Raw genomic sequence first — 14,994 nt, 5'->3', positions numbered from 1 at the left:
GATGGAGCGGAATTTCCTTATATGGTTCCTAAGGGAACTTCTGCCGGAAGAGCGTGCGCTCCCGTATAGCAGAGCACTGAGAGCACAACAGACGTTCACTGATCAGAGCGAGAGCGTCGCAAAATGTCACAAAAGAAGTGTGTTTTTGGCTGCCAGGGCAAGACAACCCTGCACAGATTACCAAAAGAGAAACAGCATTAAGGGACCAGTGGATGGAGTATATTTTTACATAACATCAACGGAGTTGTGCAAGTGTTTTTGTTTGTTCCCTGCATTTCGAAGATGCTTGTTTTACAAACAAGGCCCAGTTTGACGCCGGATTTGCACATCGTTTATTTCTTAAGGATAATGCAGTCTCAACGAAAAAGGGTCACGATTGTGTGTTGGAACTGCAGGCAGTGAGTAAAACTGCTTCAAATATCTCTGTGTTGTTAACTTAGCTATCGGCGCGTAAGCACATCAAGTAAACAAAATGTGATGTTGTCATCAAACTGCACTTTCCACATGTACAGCTTAAAAAAAAAAAAAAAAAAAAAAAAAAAAAAAAAAAAAAATTCTACATAAAGTGGAACTTAGTCATTTTCCAAAACCGCTAAGCATATACATACAGTTTCAGTACATACCACATAGAGACGTCGTTGCTCATTCTCCTCTTGTTAAATTTCAGCCTCTGGATCTGATTCTGGATCATAAATATACCCTGAATCTGACTGTTAGCCATGGTTTGTTTTGGATGTTTTTTTTTCCTCACGGTAATGTCACAGCTTCCAAACGCTCTCAACACAAAAGCCTACTCGCGCTCGTGATTCTTTAGCTCCGCCCACACGTCACGCCTCCAGCCGGTCGTGTTTTTCCGGGAAAAATCAGTACAGACTATCTTTCTCTTATGAATATAATAAAGTGACATTCAGCCAAGTATGGTGACCCATACTCAGAATTTGTGCTCTGCATTTAACACATCCGAAGTGCACACACACAGAGCAGTGGACAGCCATTTATGCTGCGGCACACAGGGAGCAGTTGGGGGTTCAGTGCCTTGCTCAAGGGCACCTAAGTCGTGGGATTGAAGGTGGAGAGAGCACTGTACATGCATATTGAATCTCATTAATCGTAGTCCTATATATAACACTTTGAGTCTTGTACCGGCTGGATCACATATTAACAATCTTGTCAGTCTTTTTCATTAGACAGAGGCGATTGACACTGGATGGCTGGTGCAATAATTAGCTCATTAGATTATTTTTTATTAGTCCCCATAGATCTGTAAACAGTTAATGTAAGACTATATCTAACCAGAGGTCATGACCATTACTATAGAACCAAGTAGACCAAACTTAACCTCTTCGAACTTGATACAACATAATCATGCAGTGATTTCTCAGTCAGAATAAACTCAAATGTAACGATGTATTTTTAGTCAGGGAAATATGTATTTTGCCATTTACATAATCAATTCAGAATATCAAATCAATTCAAATCAATACAAATCATCACACTCTCAAAAGATAAATCTAAGAGAAAGAAATACATACCTGACTTTAAAAAGATACTTAGTGTGGAGTGTTGAGACACACACCACGCTGCAGGCTTCTTGCTACAGAATCGCCCTAAACCCCTTTGCCATCTTTCTGTAAATACCCAGATAATTCAATGGCTTACCAAATGGAGGTGTCTGCAATTATAATTAGGTTTCCATCCTAATTATATCCAGGGATCATAAATGGGCAATCAGAATTTGTGATTGAATGAGTTATGGATACCTGTAGAGGAGGGCACTTATTTATATACAGGAGGTAGGATATGAAGGACCTGGGGGAGGACACTCTTTAAGAGGTGCACAATATCCCTTATTTTCTAGAACTTCTTTGAAAGTTTTACTTTGTATGAGAAAATGAGACCATTTTACCAGGTGCACTGAGACATTACACCAAACATGTATATTCCCTTCTTGTACACACTTAATATTGCTTAGATTTAAAGTGAGCTTAGATGAGGGAACAGAGAGTGTATTGGTGAGGTGTGGACTGCTTGGCATGGGGGGTCTCAGATGGTACTGTTACTTATGCAGGAGAATGTTCAAGAGAGCAATCAAATGATAATTCATCGGAAAGTTTCTTTGCTATCTTAAGAAAAAGTTGTCCCACAGTCCAGACGGTCCGACTCCGGACTTACAGTATATTAAAATTGAATATTCCCATTATGTGCATTATGGAAGCTTGTAAAAACAACTTAAAACTCCCCAGCTGTTCACTCAATTTAGAGTGTATTATTCACTCGAATCATAGGCAACCTGACAGCTTTGACCATAAAATATTAAAGTAATGAGGAGGTGGAAACAATGCCACTGAAGAGTCCAAATGACCTAACTGAGAAATCTTTATTCATCTCTGATATAAACCATTAGAGAGAGTGCAGCACTTTAATGCATAGCCTGTGTCTCATTAGGTAGTGAGACATGCGGTTCTGCTGAGGTTGTCTCATAAACTGAGGATAATGACATGATTTTCTCAGAAATGTATTTGAAAGGTTATTATTTTTTTTTTATTATTTTTTTTTTTATCACACATATTTTATTTGAAGACAAAAGGTGAAAAAAAAAACACAATTTAAAAAAATAATAATTTAAATATTCATTCCAATTGGACGCATCAGTCATTTAACATTTTTATCTATTCAGACCAGCAGGCACGTGTTAAGATTGATCTTATTAAATTGCATGATGAGTAATTGCTCACATGCATCCAGAATGCAGTCGTCAGTCATGTAGAATAACTACGCGGCAAACAATAAATCCCTGTGACTCATGCCAGTAGTGGAGTCAGTAATGAAAGCCAGTGCACTTGCAGGGTTTGTCACAGGTGAAAAAGAGAGCCAATTTAGCTTAAAAAAAAGGAAATAAATAAAATGCAGGCCTTACTATAAAACAAGAGTATTCTATTGACAAGGTCAAAGGATATGTCGCAAACTTTAGAAAATCATTAAAACCACCAATTTAAACTCCTAAAATATGCCTCTATTTGTGTGTGTGTATGTGTGTTTTCCTGTTTAACATAATAAAGTAGCAGTATTTTTAGAATGCTCATATTTTTTTGTTCAATTATACATTCAATTTTTTGTTGAATTATACATCATCTAAAAACTGATTAAATAAGATCTCCATTGATGTATGGTTTATTAGGATCGGACAATATTTCGCAGAGATACGACTATTTGAGAATCTGGAATCTGAGGGTGCCAAAAAATCTAAATACTGAGAAAACTGCCTTTACAATTTTGCATATGAATTCTTTGGAATGCATATTGTTAAACAAAAATTACGTGTTGGTGGAAATAAGCATAAGTGCTTCAACCTGGTACAATGCATCTCTCCTTTTTAAGGTTAATGTATATTTTACAGTGTCCCTGTTCAAATAAATAAAGTAAAACATTTACAAAATAGCTTCATGGAACATGATCTTTACATACATATGTAAGTGTATGCTGCTCACATATTATTATAGCCCAGTTTATGCTGATTACAGTCATATTAGATTTTAGCCATTTAGATGTTTATTAGCAACTGAAAAAGAGCACAAATGTCAGGGAATGACAAAACTTCTCTAGGCCTCAAAAATACCCTTAGACATCAGAGGGTTAATATCCTAATGATTTCTGGTATAAAATAAAAATCTATCATTTTGACCCATACAATGTTTTTTTTTTTTTTTTTTTTTTTTTTTTTTTTTTGGTTATTGCTACAAATATACCCCGGTGACTGTATATATATTCATTGGAACAAGGTTGTAATGTAGTTGCTAAGGTGTTTTTTTTTTTTTCTCTCTTTTTTTAATGGCTCTGTAATCACAATTTTAAGATTTATCAGTGCAAGCATTTTACAGCCTAATGTATTCTAAATCAAATTAAATGGACAGTTTTCTGACTCTAACAGAATTTTATCCTAAGTACACTCTATATTCTCCGACATTTTCTGTGGATTTATGTAACACTTTTATCAGACTGAGCAGTTCATTTATAGCCTTAGTCGGAATTATACATTTATAATCCGTAACTTCAGAGCTGAGACACACAATTCCTACAGAATTCTCTCAGGATCCTATTGGGACTCGAAATAAAGAGCTGAAAAAAATATTCTATCATTTTGAAAACACCCACCAGTGACTGTGGGGTATGAATGAGTAATATCCAGACACAGTCAAAATAATCAGTAAAAGCTATTAACCTAATCAGATAGGCCTACTAAAACAGCAGAGACACACAGAGTCTCTGACTAAAATTTGCTGTAATCCACACAAAAATCAGATGAAAAAGTCTAGGTAAATTCTTAACGTATGATTTTGCGAGTGTGTCTAAGCTATTTAAAGCCTACCTCTGGCAGGACTAGCATTTCCCCAAAGCAATACATCTGTTCCAAATCTAGCCCTGGTTATATTATTGGACCCGATTAACAGTTAGCATATTGGAGGTCTACAACAGCATTTTATATACTCCATTGATTTTATGGCATTAGGAGAAATGCAAAAACTGTAATAAAAGGGCTGAAACGAACAGATTTGTTGCAGCGAACATGTTCTTTCGCTGTTGCGGTCTGCGAATAGATGTGACTGTAATCAAGATGACTAAAAGGTTCTTATTTTATCCCGTGACAGCAAACGATCCAAACATGGTGGATAATATTTCACCTTTGTGCCAGTACTGCGTTTTACAGTTCACTGTTCATGTGGATTATGCAAATGGAATTCGCAAAATCATGTAATGCACCCTTGATATGATAACTGCTCATGCAGGACTGTCAGACGATTTTAAATATGGTGATAAATGAAGACTGAGTTTCAATATTTGGTTTAAATAACTGACTCAGAGCTGGCTGAAGTACGCAAGAAAGTATCTAGTATCTGTTTTGTTGCAATCATTGTTTAGATGTAATGTATATGTCACAATATCTCCTGACATATTATAATGACACAGACTCTGTCAGAGGGCTGGCATTTTAAAGGCACTGAAACACCATAATTTGTTTTCTAATGCACAGCTTGCGCATTTGTTCATCTGTCAGATTTTACAATGCGAGAACCTCATGTGGGTTTTTAATGCTTTCATTTTAAAATAGCTGACTGTGATATGCAAACCTGCATTTTGTTGTTCTTGAATATTTAGACTATGTGTAAAAGTTTATGTATTGTAATTAACGTAAAACAAACCCAGACATGGTTATGAGGCACCCAGGGCAGAGTAGAATGTGCATTATCCCATTTATTACATGGCTTCTCACTGACTAAATAAATACGTTGACACATAAAATATTGATTTGATGAGGTTAATTATCTAATAATCTTAACTGTATATTATCTTTTCACTAAAACAAAAATTGTTCCAACAAGCTTACAAAACAATCGGCTCGACAACAAGACAAATACTGCAAAATACAGCCTGAATTATATTAATAGGCTGCTACATTTATTGTTCAATATAAAACCTACTTTTTTTAGTGGTTTCAAAGTTATCACTTATTCATGAGAACAGGGTGTTTGTGCAATAATCCTGATGTCTATTACCTCAGCCATAACCTGATAATTTGTTTTAATGAACTGGTTCATTTCACCAGTTTGTCTACATAATCACACAATAATCATGCATAATGTACTGTATACACAATACTTTTTTAAAGAACTCGATGTGAAGCATGGATGTTACATGTCTAAAGCATAATAAGTGAATACTCTTGTTTTCATCAGCTCACCATTTTATACCAATAAAGAGAAACCATAAAAAACTTTTATTTTGCCCTTTCATTTTAAGTGCTTGGCTGCTGCATTTCCATATCACTGGTTCATTGGTCTTCGGTCCGAGTCTGAAGTGTTTCCTTGGTTCAAGGACTGTTGCAATAGCTTGAGCTCTGAATGAGCTGGCAAAAACCAGCATCATGGGATCATATACTTTGGTATTTTGGCTTATTTTGTGTCAGAGATACTATCAGGCATGTTCAAAAGTGAGATTTGATTGAGTAACACTAGATATAGTTCAACAAAAAACACCAATTCAAAAGAATGATTCGTATGTGAACCGGACGTTGAATTACAGATAATAATGTTGTGTTTCTAGCACCGACTGATCGTTTCACTTCACAAGACCTCAATATATTATCAGGAGCCATGGGATTAATTTTTTTGATCCTTTATACGTTTTTTTATCATTATTATTACTGTAAAACTACTGCCACTGACCTGCATTGTGTGAATTCCCAAGGACCACGGTTTCAGCTAAAATCTTCTTTATTGTTCTGTTGAAGAAATAAGGCTAACCACATCTTAAATGGCATGAACTATCCTTCTAACAACCTCACAGCTCACAGAATGTTATTTACCATTTTTAATATATTTTTCAAATCCATTTCCCATATGGAGAAAATAAACGGAATGTTTACTTTTCAGAACCTGACTGCACTCTTTAAAGAACAGCTAGAATACTCAAATATTTTCCAATGTAAAGAAAGACCATTAATATATTTGTTACCAAGTATTTATTTGAGTGCACCGGCTGAGATGATTTTTTATTTTTTTTGGTCTAATCAAACTTCTAGATCAAAGGCATATGTACTCTTATGCAAATAAGGTTAACTGAGACTCGAGAGTCCTCACAAAAAGAGGGCATTTTTAGCATTTCTCTCTCTAGTTTTATTTAGAATACTGTGGAAATATTCTGGGTAAAGGATTAGATACAACCAACAGGCATGCCGTCAGGCCTTTTTAACACCCTGCAAAAACTGCTGTGTTGCAGAGTGCATGTAATGCGATCTGTGGGCAGAGTCATTCAGATTCTTCCGTCTAACCAATCAATTCCACAAACAAAGCGCCACCTTATCTTCAGGTGCACTACTCCAATGATAAGCTTAACATTGATTTGTTTATGTTTAAGTGTTGTCTCTGCAGGAAGCATGTGTACAGACTTTAAACTCTTTTTGAAAGCACTAGTGAAAGATCTGAGTTTGCACAGAATGCTGTGCTTGAATGTGAGACTGGAAAATAGCTGGAGGCTAGGAAAGTTGCCTCATTATACTCTCTCATGATAACTGTGTGTTGGAACAGTGCTCAAGATAACCCAGTGAAAGTCAGGCTAGTTACACTCATTCAAGGAAGTTTTGCCCCTAGGGTACATTGCAGTTTTTGGCCAAACTATACTTCATACCTTCCTGTCGGTAGTTCTCAGCTTGTTAGTATTTTTAACCAAATCTTGGTTTTGAAAACAAGAACAGAACAACATACATTGTATCACCAAGACAGAATGGAGAAGTGGTTTCTCATACAAGGACTTCTGATCTTTGTGAATCTACCTAAATATTTAACCTCTGTACTTCCATTTCTCATGTCTGTAATGATCAGATTTTTTGTATTTATTCTATTTTCCATGCATCATTGTCTCCAAAAACACCATGCCATCGAAGAAGACCAACAAGATGGAATGTGATGGGAGTACAGTTGAAATTGTGGGGGAAAAGGACTCTTCACATAACTCCACTGTTGTGTTGTTTTTGGCGGCCTGTTTTAATGTTAGTTTCAGTCTAGTCTTTGTGTGACGCTATGATTTTAGTTTTTATTAGCTTTAGTCACATTCACACTCTTTTTAGTCTAGTCAAGTTTCAGTCAACTAAAAGTCTGAGTATTTTAGTCTTATTTTAGTCAGAATTAACCATGAATATTTTCATCTAGTTTTAGTTGATGAAAACTGATTACATTTAGCCTAGCTTTAGTCAATGAAAAATTGTATTTTAGTCTCTTTTTTGTAATGCAATTCTGTTTAACCCAGTAAATATAGTACAAGTACCCAAATTGTCGTTGACGGCGATAATTAGTCATCATTTTTGTTGACGAAAGCAACACTACTCCACTGCCACTTTGAATTATCTGATCCAAACCTAATCAGAAATGAGGACTAGTTAAAGCATGCTGGGTAACTAGCATTGCCACAACATATAAGCTGAATGTTAATAATGCTACTGCTGGAATCTGACCTAAACTGAGCAATTGTTGTTAATAAATTCAGTTCTGAGGTTAAACTATCATGTTGAAGTCACTGCTTTTATGCTGTACCTTTTGAGTGTGGTAATGCCAATACAATATGTGTGTATTTTAATTTAATTATACTTCCAAAGGGTAAATCAGAACTTCAGATATATGCTCTGGTTAACTTTATTGCTTACGCATGGCAAGAAATTACCAGGATATAAATGAAGATGTAAATTTAACAACTGCTTAGTGGAAGAAACACACAAACAATACATAATTTGCTTTGACATTAGTCAATTTCTGTAATTTTAAAGAGTGTAGTACAAAAGTAACATTAGCCAACACCACAGAGCATCACAAAATCCATTAGAACAATATGCGTTGATATAAATTAAAGCAATATGTAATATCTAAGATTCAAACCATTTAAAAATAAAACACCTAAATATAATATAATTGTCAGGATTGTAACGAGAGGCAGAGGGAAGTGAATACAACCACAGTGTTTATTTACAGAATAACAAGTGCGAGGTAAGTAATCGGTGGTTTCAGGTGCGGGTTTGGTGCAATTCTCTCTGTGCGAGGCTGAAAACAGGTGAGTACATCCTTTGCAGATATGTCAATGCCACACAGTCACAGTCCGTTAATATTCTTCTTTTTCTCTTTCAAACTCTGAGGTTATCAAGTGAGCTTGGATGAAACACAGGAGACTCGGGAGATCGTTGGAACTCAGGTAACAGGCGAATATTCAGGAATCCTGGGAGTAGTAGAACAAGGACACAAAGGTTAGTGTTTCAAAAGGTGCTTATAAGTTATGTCTTTGAATCCGCGGTGCACTATATGATCCAGAGACAACCGTCTATGGTCTGTTCCTGTTGGAGGCTTGATCTCGAACTGGGGTTGTGGTGAGTGCTTTATAGTGACCTGTGATAAGGTGATTAGTACTCAGGGGAGCGTGATCGTTGTGGGATGGATGGGACCGGGCTTGACTGGTCCCTGGAAATAATATAATATAATATAATATAATATAATATAATATAATATAATATAATATAATATAATATAATATAATATAATATAATATAATATAATATAATCAATAGGTAAATTGCAACTTTTCCGGGTTTATAATGTAGCCATTCTCAATTATTATTATTTTTTTACAAATTTTCCCAAAGTTCTGAGATAACTGACAGTTCACTTGAAAGTCCACATCTGAAAAAAAAAAAAAATAAATAAATAAATAAATTGTTTGTTACACTTACAAAACTTATTTATAAAAAGTCACAATTGCCTTTATATTTCTTAGTACTATGACTTTATTTCTAGGAATTGCAACTTTGACACACAATTGACCCTACATAACGACCTGCTCCCTTACTGTTACCATTGCTACATTTGACAAGCCATGTTCCCACACAGTGAAAAATACATTACGGAGCAAAGAGGACACTGACAACACACCAGCAGACAAGACAGAGAAGCTTACTTTTTTCACTCAGCTTTCTAATTTTTTAAATATTAAAGAAAATAAAACAATAAATACCATTTTGTGGTTCTTTAACATGTCATGACCGATCACTGTAGCTGCACATTAACAGATCATCTCTTCCTCTGTACTAATTATAGTACAAAATAAACATGAATAAACATCAGAAGGATCTTGTTTAAACCGCAAAACGAGAACAACGCACCATTTTTTCAAGTTCAAGTTTCAGCTAAGTTAATCTACTCTTCTATCGGTTTGTTTGACTGACAAAATGGCGGGTTCGGCGTTATGATTGGTCAGAATGCCTGTAGATCAAACTCCATGCAAAGGATCAGTTCTGACCTTGTAACTCTCAATTGCGAGTTTCCATCTTGTGGCGGATACAGACTTTCACACATAGATAGTGTTTTTCATTTGTGTGTTTATTTTTTGTGGATTTAGCATGACTCCAACCATCCAGCTGTCCTAAACGACATCCACAGAGCCGGGCCTAGCAGGAGCTCATGTTCATGTCATGTGAAGCATCTGATTAGGCTGGAAAGAGAAAGGAACAGAGACTCGAACAGAATCCGGCTCTCTGATAGCTTTGACAGCAGGTAATGAGCCACTTAATGAAGTCCAGGGTAATTTTGCAACCACAACAAGAGAGAGATGCAAGGTGTGCGGTGTTAGGCTCATAACAGCCTTTAATGAAATGGGAAAGGCAGGCTGAAAATGATAGCCAGGGTCTGCGGGGATTTCGACGGCAACCGCAGGTAGCAGGTGCTTCTCTTAACCTGTTGGCATGGCAACCACAGCATAGTTTCTTCCCCAACAGTACATTTACGGCATCTCCAAAGTGATCCTCGCACGAGAAAATATGTTTGCTTTATTTCTGTTCATCAGGAGGCCTTCCATTGCCACCCACACATCTGCTGCTGTTGACTCTGCCTCCTCTAGGTTGTGTGTTTACCATTGGCATGTTTTCAAGATTTCCTCAATCAGCAACATGATGCTTTTCCTTCTCGTCATCTGCTTTTTTTAGTTTCCTGGATGAACAGCGTGAGAAATTAAACTAAGTATTAGTTCAGAGATTCTGGACATTCCTCACTGCAGAGGTTCTCAAAATGCCAAGCGAATGTATACTGCAGCATACTTTTTGTTGGAAATATTTTCTACTTTCAGTATTGAGAAAGCAGTTTCTTATGCACACCAAGGCTGCAGTAATATTGTAAAAGATTATTTTCAGCATTATTATCATCATTCCTGTCTCCAGCATCACATGATCCTTCAGTAATCATTCTAATGTGCCGATTTGCTGGTTGATTACATTTCTTGTTATTATCAATGCTGAAAACTGTCCTGTTTTTTTTTTTTTTTTTTTTTTTTTTTTTTTGTGGAAATCACGATACACTACCATTCAGTAATTTGGGGTAAGATGTAAAGGTAAGAACCACTGGGTAATAACTGAACACCAGTATTAATTGATAATAACTAAGCAGCAAATCAGCATATTAGAATGTTTTCTGAAGGATCATGTGACACTGAAGACTGGAGTAATCAGTTTTGCGTCACAGGTCCTGTTGTCAGTTCGGTTCAGTTGTTAATTTCCTAAGCACATAGATTGAGTCTGATTTCCTTATTACTTCTCTCATGGTGTTCTTGATTACCTCCTCCCATCCTTCCATACTTATGCTAGTGTGCAATCAAACATCACATGTCCACTAGATTTTGTTTTCCTTGATTGATTCTCAACATGAGCAATGCATAGAAATGCAAATGTAAACATCTGAAAGAATTCTCCTATGTGGTGTTAAAAACAGCAAGGGGCAGTTTTGTGTAATTTAATTTTTTTGTTTGTTTTTATTTTATTATTTATAAAAAATATAATTGTCATATTTAATAAACTTTAAATCATAAATGAAAATGATTATATACTGCCTTGGTTTAATGTTTTCAACGCATATTTGCTAATATATATGCAAGGAAATATAGATTTTAAATGAGGCTTTGAATTAAGTTTTTTTTTTTTTTTTTTTTTTTTTTTTTTTGGAGCTGAGATGTTTGAGGAAGGAATTGAGTTAGATTTAGTATAACACTGAGGTTCAATCTTCTGCTCGGTTAATTTATACTGCACAGTAATGGCTGAATGGGTTTTATATCACCAAAAACAATGAAAGAATTTAATTCTTTTAATATAAAAGATAGTATAAACCCAGAATAATGATAACACTTAACCCGAACTACAGTTAATTCATTAAACTGAAAAACTATACACTGAAATTAAAAGTAAGGACCTAATCTTATGTGTGAATAAAATAAAAACAAAAAACACCTTGAGTAAATATGCAAGTCCTTCATATATATATATATATATATATATTAGGGCTGTCAAAAATAGCGCGTTAACGACGTTAATTAGTTGTTTGTCGTTAATTAAGTCATTTTTTTTTTAACGCATTTCACGCATGCGCAGTGTGACAAATTATTCAGGTCAGGAAAGTCTCGTCGATCTCTGAATTCTCAAGATAGTAAAAAACAGCGGCGAGCGCTGCGACGAAAACACCGAAGAAGCTTAAGGTTTTACCCCAGTTACTCTCAAATACATTCATGCCAAGCTCGATAAACAGAGACGACTTTGGTAGTTGATACGCTGGAGCTTCTTCCTGTTATAGCGTCCTGTGTTTCACACTACGCATGCTCAGAACGCATACATGCAATGCAGCGAAAATTACAGCTGTTTGGAAAAGCATATGCATTTTACTTGGTTTTACTGGCACTTGAAGCCTTCAGAACGTGAAAATATCGATCCTAAAGTACTGTGGCAGAGCAAATGAACACCTCCCAAAAACAAGAGTGCCCAGAGTGCAGAGGGCGCATGTTTGTGTTTCTGAGTTCATTCTTTCGAGTTTCTCTATGCATAATTTCATAGATATGTGGCTATATTTAACCACTGGTTCACCTAAAACCCTTACACTATCTGTAGTTAAATGGCATGGTTTGGTATAGTGCTCAGGTAAATTTGATCTAAGTAAATGTTAAACTTTTGTAATTGCAAATAGTGATTAATCCTGATTAATCCACTGAAAATTCTGATTAATTTGATTAAAAATGTTAATCATTTGACAGCCCTAATATATATGTATGTATACTAATAAATAGAAACAAAACAAGAAATAATAAAAATAATTAACAGTATAATTACTGAAATAATAATATATTAAAAAATGCATTTTTTTTTTATTAGCAATTAATTACCAATTATACATAACTATTAATTTATAATATGTATTAAAATATATATTCATTTTAATTTATAGACCATTTTAATGTTTTTGGTTGTTTAATTATATAGAAATTGTGCAAAATAGACTGTTCTGCAACATTAAATGCTAAATAAATTTTGACACATTCACACAGAGGTCCCTGAAAGGTGTAAATATCATCTGTCATACTGCAGTCAAATTGTTAATTAGCTCCACCTATTATACAGGAGTCATAATGTAAATAGACATTTTGTTTCTTATTGCATTTTGTTTGCATATGGTGTGGATAGAACTCCCTTTGTCTGCGAACCAAGTGCAAATGTAAGTGATGCATATACATACATCCTTCACTCCTGCTCTCCCCCATGTCCATTTGAAGATGCTCATATAACTTGTCAGCACCACAATTAACTCCCAGAGCGACCTGCTCACCACCCTGTTGTTGAATCGGATTAGGTTTCTCTCTGTCTCCGTCGAGCTCCTGCTGGCTTATCTGGGGCATGTTTGGAGGGCGCAGCAACAGGACATGGACACGTGCCTGGAAATAAACGGAGTCTCGCGGTGATAGCCTCCCTGCTCACCCAGCCATGAAGGTTAAAACATTTTTTTCTTGCCTACAGTCAACCTTGCTCTATGACTGTGAATAAGAACGGAGGACGTATGCCTAAGAGTGCAGACATCTTTGTCTGTGTCTGCTGTCATGGGTCAGCAGGTAGACAAATGATAGAGTACACAGTGAGGGTCATGACGTGTTTAAACATAGAGGGCAGCAAAGTCAATCCATATATATATATATATATATATATATATATATATATATATATATATATATATATATATATATATATATATATATATATAAATGCGGCAAAGTGCACAACACTTTATGTATTCATTGTTTTATTGATTTAATCCTGGCTGTTGCTCTATTGTGTAGCCTTATGAGATACTGTATGCTATAAAAGTGTGTCAGTATTGACCCTAAGGCATAGGCGGAGTTTCACTTTTAATCTTGGGTGGGGGGTGGGGGGGTATGTTGTCACCCACTGGCAGATGAGCCACAGACACTTTTTTTTAATATACATCTTTTTTTACACACACACACACACACACGCACACACACACACACACACACACACACACACACACACATATATATATATATATATATATATATATATATATATATATATATATATATATATATATATACATATTCCATAGATTTATATAACATATATTTGACATAAAAAAATAATAAAACACCCTTTTTTCCAAATTTCAATATTTGAAGTTGGAATTTGGAGAATGGTCCACAATTCACACCTAAGTGACTAGTTTCTCTATACAGGAGGCATCTTGAAGCTGTCATTAACAACATAGGCTTTTGTACAAACTAATAAATACATTTCTGTTAGCATGTTCAATACTTTTCCCCTGGGTCATTCACCTGCTGTATGTATGCATATACATGCTTCTTGTCTCATTTAGATCGCACAAAACAGGCACTTGGTCTTGAGCTAACACAAGTTCACACAACGTATCTGTTTGTGTAAAAGTGGGCCGCTACTCACATTTCCAAGAGGACACCATTAGATTCTCTCGAACCAGCATATGCAATTGATTCAATAATACAGCTGGGCTGCATTAGCCACCAGTCTGTGCCGGGATGTGTTCCCTGATGGCCTTATAATCAAGGAAGTGCTCTTTGCATTATGTCCCAGTTCAAGCATGAATGAATCATTCTCCATCAGCAAACATCTGTGCGGTCCAGCATTTCAATGATAATGCATCCTGTGAAACTGAGAAGTGAATGAGCCACAGTGATATGAGGGCTGAAGGAGGATACTGTGTTTCAAAACAGATATGTCCATTGCAACATTAAAATAGGATTATTTAATAAAGCACTAACCAGGGAAGCACAAAATCAAATAATTTACCATATATAAAGAACATAGGTTATCAAATAGCAGGTATTGAGTGCGTTGGGAATATGTGTACTGTATGTAACACTGCTATGATCACTGCTATTATCATAAAACTATAATAGTAGTCCCTTAAGGAATGAATGGAGACGTTATGTCGGTGACTGACGAATTGGGATCTCACTAGAGAGACAAATCGCCTTTGAGTGTTAACAAAACAAACCAATAAATATATATGCTGACGAGGGCTGCCTCCACAACCTTGGTGAAGCCACAAGTCAACAGGGACAGAGAAAAAGACGCCCCGTCACTCATGGAGCTCTTTTACAAGTTAT

Source organism: Carassius auratus, chromosome 15 (genome assembly GCF_003368295.1).
Source record: "Carassius auratus strain Wakin chromosome 15, ASM336829v1, whole genome shotgun sequence".
In the NCBI taxonomy this organism is placed as follows: Eukaryota; Metazoa; Chordata; class Actinopteri; order Cypriniformes; family Cyprinidae; genus Carassius; species Carassius auratus.
Note: the sequence above shows the minus strand (reverse complement) of the source record.